The sequence below is a fragment of the Nerophis ophidion genome, linkage group LG02 (genome assembly GCF_033978795.1).
Source record: "Nerophis ophidion isolate RoL-2023_Sa linkage group LG02, RoL_Noph_v1.0, whole genome shotgun sequence".
Classification (NCBI taxonomy): domain Eukaryota; kingdom Metazoa; phylum Chordata; class Actinopteri; order Syngnathiformes; family Syngnathidae; genus Nerophis; species Nerophis ophidion.
The window spans coordinates 16235393-16243998 of record NC_084612.1 but is presented as its reverse complement, the minus strand read 5'-3'; the positions used below and the strand labels follow the sequence as shown (position 1 = coordinate 16243998).

Genomic DNA, 8606 nt, shown 5'->3' with positions numbered 1-8606 from the left:
TTGCAATAAGAAACATGTGTTTAATGTACCCTAAGATTTGTTTGTTAAAATAAAACCAATAATACATTTTTTTGGGATACCCTTTATTCATAAAAGTACCGAAAAGTATCAATTTTGGTACCACTACCAAAATATTGGTATCAGGACAACACTAGTATCAACGTTGTATCAATGTCTTGTGCCTGCTGGGTTTAGTTTACGTAGGGATGTGCAGCTGCCTTTTTGAGGGGTGCTTTCAATATGAGCGTGCCTTTTGCATCTTTCTGGAAGAAAGACAAAAACAAGGGTGGTGAGGGAAGGAGCGACTGTGTGTGTGAGAGAGAGAAAGAGAGAGAGAGTGGGAGAAGAGGGGATATGGTGAGAGAGTGAGGTGTGTGCAAGAAGGGAGGGGAGAGACATTCTTCAGCCGGGGGAGCAGAGCCTCAGTCTGGGCAGGCAGGAGAAGCAGCAGCAGCAGCGTCATCTTGGCTGCAGTCTGCCATCAGCATCAGTACCAGTCTGCATCCAGCTTTTGGACTACTGTGTTATCCACACCCAGCGCTCCCAGCTCGGGTGTGAGACAAGAAGCAGCGACCCCCACGGGATTTTTTTTTTTTTTTTTTGTGGGGGGTGGGTAGAAAGTGAGCATAGAGAAGGAGAGGAGCGCGTGGAGGGAGAAGCGGGATGCGGTGTCTGACGGTCGCGGAGCGATGCTGCTGTGAGAGCCCTCCGTGAGCAGCCAGCTGCGCACCAAGCCGCCCTCTATATCTCCCCCCTCCCTCCATTCCTCCCTCCCTCCCTCGCTTTCCTTCTCCCGCTCCCTCACCTCCACTCGTCAGCATCGCCCATCACCGAACGTGGGGACGGACTCCGGCTCCAGAGGGCTACGCTTGCACCACAGCCGCCACGACCTCCGCCACTGGCGTCAGCTTGACATAAGGTATTTGCGGGTGGGCTTCTTCATGCATGTGAATGGCTGCCTTCGTCCCATGTCTTTGTTATTGCCCCTCCTTCCACACACACCCCTCTCCGTGGCCCTGTCAGCGCGTTGATGACATGCTTTGAGGCCATCATCATTTTTAATGTGGAGATTTTGAATCCAATACTCGTGCATTACGACATGCACATGCAAGCATGGCACTCCTCCTCGCAAGAAAACAGTCCTATTTTGCGTGTGATTGAACAGAAGTGGCAATGTGGTGCGGTCTGCCAACATAATATAGACATGCTCGACGGTTAAAAAAAAAATAATAATAAAAAAAAGCCATCATACATGTGCGTGCATGCAGCTGTGCACGCCCACATGTGCATTAGTCTACACTCATACAGCATAATCCGTGGTCATGTGCTCTCAGACACATGACGTAACACAGTTTGTAAAATATTGAGAAATGGGTTAGCATGCCTCCATCCATCCATCCATTTTCTACCTCTTATTCCCTTTTGGGGAAGCGGGGGGCGCTGGCACCTATCTCAGCTACAATCGGGCATAAGGCCGGGTACACCCTGGACAAGTCACCACCTCATCCCTAACCCTAACCCCTAACCCATGCCTCATTTAAAAAAAAAAAAAAAAATACAAAATTACAAAAAACTGGCACATACTGAGAGTGCTCTCCTTAGGGGAAGGCAGGGAAAGTGTCCCTGGACGTTATGGAAGCGGGCCCCAGGCAGCACAAAGTGAGGGAGAGTAGGTGTGGCTGATGAGGTGTTACCCCCCTGTTTTTTCTTCTTCTTCCCTCTGGACCAGGGGTCGGGAACCTTTTTGGCTGAGAGAATCATACAAGCCAAATATTTTTAAAAGTATTTCCGTGAGAGCGATATCATTTTTTTTTTAACACTGAATACAACTATATGCATGCATTTTTAAGAAAGACCAACATTTTTAGAGTATAATAAGTCTCTTATACTTTTTAATAACATTGTTATTCTGAGGCTAACCAAAAATAAAAAAAAATACTTCTCACCATTAATGCGACTTCTTGAACAGGTGCGGTAGAAACCGGATGGATGGCTGAAAATGCATGAGAATGTTATATATTTTGAACGTTATTTTTGACACTGTGATTACCAGCTGAATTATTCATTACTTATCGTGTTAAGCAATGTCGGCTAAGATTTATCTGAGAGCCAAGTGCAGTCATCAAAAGATCCACATCTGGCTCTAGAGCCATAGGTTCCCTACCCCTGCTCTGGACTTTTCTCCCAAGTCCAAGCACTGAGACCAGGAGGAATTATTCACTCACTAATGCAGTGGTTCTCAACCTTTTTTCAGTGATGTACCCCCTGTTAACATTTTCTAATTCAAGTACCCCCTAATCAGAGCAAAGCATTTTTGGTTGGAAAAAAAGAGATAAAGAAGTAAAATACAGCACTATGTCATCAGTTTCTAAATTATTAAGTTGTATAACAGTGCAAAATGTTGCTCATTAGTAGTTGTCTTTCTTGAACTATTTGGAGAAAAATATATAAAAATAACTAAAAACTTGTTGAAAAATAATCAAGTGATTCAATTATAAATAAAACTTTCTACACATAGAAGTAATCATCAACTTAAAGTGCCCTCTTTGGGGATTTTAATTGAGATCCATCTGGATTCATGAACTGGATTCTAAGCATTTCTTCACAAAAAAAAAAAATCTTTAACATCAATATTTATGGAACATGTCCACAAAAAAATCTAGCTGTCAACACTGAATATTGCATTGTTTTCATTTATTTTCACAGTTTATGAACTAATATTCATATTTTGTTGAAGTATTATTCAATAAATATATTTATAAAGGATTTTTTAATTGTTGCTATTTTTAGAATATTAAAAAAATATATCACGTACCCCTTGGCATAACTTCAAGTACCCCCAGGGGTACGCGTACCCCCATTTGAGAACCACTGCACTAATGCAAGGAAGTAATTTTTGGATTGGTTTGACCTCGTAAGTCAATAGTTCTTTTTCCACCCTCAGCCTGGATGATGAATAAGTAATACATACTGGAGGAGGAAGTTATATAGTTGCAGCTCCACAAAGCTAAAGGATATTCCATGACCTGTACTGATTTTAATCTACATTTTAAAAACACCAGATGTACGCACAGATATAAACAACAGACACAAGATACATTTTGCTCCAGAGTGACTTTTATAACTCCTTTTTGAGTCTAAGACGTTCTGAAGGCGTTTGCGGATTGCAAATGAAACCACGCCCCACCCTCTCCAACCACAGATCTAATTATTTTGACCACAAAAGTGAAGTGAAGTGAATTATATTTATATAGCGCTTTTCTCTAGTGACTCAAAACACTTTACATAGTGAAACCCAATATCTAAGTTACATTTAAACCAGTGTGGGTGGCACTGGGAGCAGGTGGGTAAAGTGTCTTTGCCCAAGGACACAATGGCAGTGACTAGGATGGCGGAAGCTGGAATCGAACCTGTAACCATCAAGTTGCTGGCACTGCCGCACTACCAACCGAGCTATACCTGACACAGATCGAATATTTTTATCCCATCCTAATGCTCTAATGCAATGTACCCCAAACTTTTAGACTGAGAGGCCGCATTGGTTAAAAAAAATTTGGCTCAGGGACAGGCCAAAAGTTGGGACACACCTTCTAATTTCAATATATATATATATATATATATATATATATATATATATATATATATATATATATATATATATATATATATATATATATATATGGCAGAGGGGTTAGTGCATGTGCCTCACAATACGAAGGTCCTAAGTAGTCCTGAGTTCAATCCCGGGCTCTTGATCTTTCTATGTGGAGTTTGCATGTTCTTCCCGTGACTGCGTGGGTTCCGTCCGGGTACTCCGGCTTCCTCCCACCTCCAAAAACATGCACCTGAGGATAGGTTGATTGGCAACACTAAATTGGCCCTAGTGCGTGAATGTGAGTGTGAATGTTGTCTGTCTATCTGTGTTGGCCCTGTGATGAGGTGGCGACTTGTCCAGGGTGTACCTTGCCTTCCGCCCGAATGCAGCTGAGATAGGCACTAGCACCCACCTCGAGCCAAAAAGGGACAAGCGGTAGAAAATGGATGGATGGATGGATGGATGGATGTATTCCGAGCGCGATGTCAAGTTATCGATGGAAAAATGCATTTTTAGATGATTTGCCTGTGCGGGGAGTAATAAGCGGTAGAAAATGGATTAAAAAAGGACGGATTTAAAAAAATATATAAAAATAAATAAATAACATTTCTGTGTGGCCCGCAGCGGTCCTGACGTGCACATCGGTCATACAACCTGGGTATAGGGCCGAAAGACTAATCGGTCTAATAAAATAATAGCATAAATAAATAAATACAACTAATAAAAATACAAATTTATTTATTTATTTTATTTTATTTTATTTTTTTTAAACTTGGGAGTTCCCACAGGCCAGATTTTGGACGCTGGAGGGCTGTAGTTGGGGGCCCTTGCTCTAATGCTTCAGAGCTGACATCTGCGCATCAGATTTTTGCCACATCAGTTTTTTTGCGTATAGCTTATTCCAGTGAAAGTACGTCTTTTTTCGGTGGCCACAGGTTCGATGCATCAATAGTCGATTGTGCGCAAATAATCAACTATATATAACATTCATACTGTACCTACCTGCCGGTGTAAATTTATTTTCCCATGGTCCGTGAACACACCGTGCTGGCGGAGAATGAGGAAGTGTTGCGTGTTTAGGAGCGAAACAGGGAGGCGGACATGTGTGCACGGAGGAAATACTTGTTGGAATTCGGCCCGTTTTTAGCAAAAAAATTGGCATTAGAAACTAAAAATAGTGTCGGAAATTGTGTGTCTTTTTCTGGACATTACAATACATTATATTACTTTATTTTGTTTTCTAGTAAAAAAATGAATATAATTTTTTAAGGCGTCGCGGCTAATATGTTGCAGTGGTAAACCCTGGTATATCCCGAAGTCGTCTCTGTATTTTTTTTCCACAGACACGGTTGAAAATAAACTGCATAAGCAATATATAGATTCACCCGGTCACACCTTTGGGTACACCTGCACACTCTCCAATCGATGTAGACTTGTAGAAAAAAAATCTGAGTTTAAAAAATTTAAGTCACTTCAAGTCCCACTTATGGGTTGTTATGAGCATGCTAAATATAGATTAGATGAAAATAAAACATTACCTTATCTTTTGTTGTTTCCTTATAGCCTGACAAAGAGCTTTACTTTATGCACAAAGAATAAAGTCCACCTCCAATGACATCACGACGTAGCAAGACCATAAAACCCCGCGAATAGAGGCATCCAAATGCATGATCTTATAATATAATCTAACATTGTAACAACATTTATAAGTCAGAAAAGACAGCATTCATCACAGATCCCCTTTAAGTGTGTTTAATATCTCATTTTATCATATGGTCAACAAAATCTTCTCTAAAAGAGACAAATATGGCTGTGTCATCTGTTTAATACAGGGTTGTCAAAAGTATCACTACCAAGTCGATACCAACATGCAAAAAAAATACATGAATTGCTTTTTATCAGTATAGTCTGTACTGAATACTGTACAACACTTAATCCTTAGAGAGCGCATCAATTCTTGGCCACTGAGCACTGAGTAGGAACACCTGCTGTCTGAAAAAAATAAACCAGTGTTTCCCATATATTTACTCATTTGTGGAACCCTGTCACAAATGTGGATTTGGCACTTCCAATTGGCCCTTGCTCATAAGCAAACTATAATGGAACTTGGGCAACGTATCATAACTGTAGGTGTGGTAAAATTATTTAGCAAGTAGAAGTAGGTATTAAAACGTGAAAAAGAGGTATTTCTTTTGTCATGTATTAATAGTAATCAATAGGGGTGTCATAAAAAAAAAAGATTAATCACGATTCTTATTGGTAACGATTCTTAATTGATTCAAAACAAATAAATAATATTAAAGAAAATAAATTAATAAAATATATACACACACACACACATATATGGTGCCTATCCCAGCTACAATCGGGCGGAAGGCGGGCTACACCCTGGACAAGTTGTTAGCTTATCGCAGGGCCAATACAGATAGACAGACAACATTCACACTCACATTCACACACTACATATATATATATATATATATATATATATATATATATACACGTTAGGGCTGCGAATCTTTGGGTGTCCCACGATTTGATTCAAAATCGATTCTTGGGGTCGTGATACGATTATATATCGATTTTTTTCAATTCAACGCGATTCTCGATTCAAAAACGATTCTGTATTCATTCAATACATAGGATTTCAGCAGGATCTACCCCAGTCTGCTGACATGCTAAAAAAAAAGGCTTTTATAATTGTCAAGGACAAATTTTCATCAACTGATTGCAATAATGTAAATTTGTTTTAACTATTAAACAAGCCAAAAATATGACTTATTTTATCTTTGTGAAAACATTGGACACAGTGTGTTGTCAAGCTTATGTGATGCAACGCAAGTGTAAGCCACTGTGACACTATTATTTTTTTTTATATATATAAATGAGTAATGATAATGTCAATGAGGGATTTTTAACTAATATTGATACTGTTGTTGATAATATTCATCCGTGTCGTGTTTGTGTCTTCTCTCAATTGCTTTGTTTATTGCAGTTCTGTGTGTTGCTGGGTCAGGTTTGATTTTGGAATCGGATTGCATTGTTATGGTATTGCTGTATATTGGTTTGTTGGATTGATTAAAAAAAATAAAAAAATAAAAAAAAAAATATTTTTTTTTTAATAATGAGAATTGATTCTGAATCGTGATTCGTATTCGAATCGATTTATTCACACAGCCCTAATATATATATATATATATATTTATATATATATATTTGATGTGGCATATGCGCTTCTTGGTGTTCTCGCTGCTCCTTGGCGAGGCGCGCCACACGCGCCTCCAATGGAGAAATACAGCAGCAGTAATCAAATGGTTTAACAACATCCAAGACAAACAACAACACAACTTTATCTCCTTCGACATCGAATAATTTTACCCTTTCATCACACAAGACCTACTGACCCAAGCACTAAACTTCGCCTCGGACTACGACTCAATCACAGGCAACGAAAGAAACATCATCATCCACGCAAAGAACTCCATACTCATCCGCAACAGTACACCATGGCAAAAAAAGAACAATTCAACATTTGACGTTACTATGGGGAGTTTTGACGGAGCAGAAACGTGTGAACTCGTTGGGAGTTTCCTCCTCTCCCAGCTTGCTAGCCTCAACCTGAACCTTGGTATTTACCGTGATAACGGACTGGCAGTGTGCCGCGCCTCGCCAAGGAGCAGCGAGAACACCAAGAAGCGCATATGCCAAATCTTCAAAGAAAACGACCTACGGATCACGATTGAAACCAACAAGCAAACCGTCAACTTCCTTGACGTCACTTTCAACCTGAGAAATAACAGCTACCAACCATTCACGAAACCCAACACAACACTCCAATACGTGCACCATGACAGCAACCACCCACCCACCACCACCACGAAAAGAATACCTACCGGAATTAATAAAAGGCTATCAATGCTGTCATCTAGCAAAGCTGAATTCGACCAAGCAACCCACCCGTACCAGAAAGCACTTGATGAAAGCGGATACAACTTCACCTTCACCTATGAACCCACTCCAGGAAACCAACCAAAAAAGAGCAGAAAACGAAACAACATCATCTGGTACAACCCGCCATTCAGCAAAAACGTCTCAACCAATATCGGCCACAAGTTCCTCACTCTGATCGACAAACACTTCCCCAAAGACAACACCCTAAGAAAAATATTCGACAAGAACAACATTAAATTGATCTACAGCTGTATGAATAACATACAACAAATCATTTCAAACCACAACAAAGCAATTGCAAAAGGACTGCCTACCCCCAGACTAAATGACTCTGAAACCAATTAGCAATGTAACTGTCGAAAGAAACCTGATTGCCCTCTCAACGGAGGGTGCTTACAGACATCAGTCGTTTACCAAGCAAAGGTAACACGCAAGGACATTAACACATCCGACACGTACGTAGGATTAACCGAAGGAGCGTTAAAAACAAGATGGAATAATCACAACACCTCCTTTAGAAACCAGACTTTGCGGAATTCTACAGAACTCAGCAAACACATTTGGAACCTCAAAGACAATAATGTTGAATATTCAATAACATGGCAAATTCTTGCATCCAGCACACCTTACAACAGTGGTAATAAAATATGCAACCTATGCTTAAAAGAGAAACTGTTTATTATATATCATCCAGATCTATCATCCCTCAACAAGCGCAGTGAAATCATTTCAACATGCCGCCACAGACGGAAACACCTCCTAGGTAACACATGAGCCGATCACCACGCCCCTACGCCTGCCTGTACCCACCCACTTTGTACCCTATATAAACCATTGTATGTGGATGCTTCCATTAAAATCTCCTGATGATTGAGGGAACCCCTCATGAAACAGTTCTGTAGAGATGAAGTAGTCTTGTGATTTTTCCCACACCTACAAATATATATATATATATATATATATATGTATATATATATATATATATATATATATACACACACACACATTCCTCGCGCATCAATTGACTGATAGAGCGTGCACTTTAAAGCCCATTGTAGAC

The 8606-nt window shown here is 40.0% G+C and overlaps 1 protein-coding gene across 3 annotated transcripts in view; it reads left to right on the top strand.

Moving 5' to 3' along the window:
* The first annotated feature begins 431 nt into the window (after nucleotides 1-431).
* The window catches only part of LOC133537142 (protein unc-13 homolog C), a 400509-nt gene continuing 392334 nt past the window's right edge, over nucleotides 432-8606 (top strand). For all 3 annotated transcript variants that reach the window (XM_061878045.1, XM_061878036.1, XM_061878053.1), the window contains exon 1: nucleotides 432-919. The gene's annotated coding sequence lies outside the window, so the exon portion shown is untranslated. The remainder of the gene's footprint in view (nucleotides 920-8606) is intronic.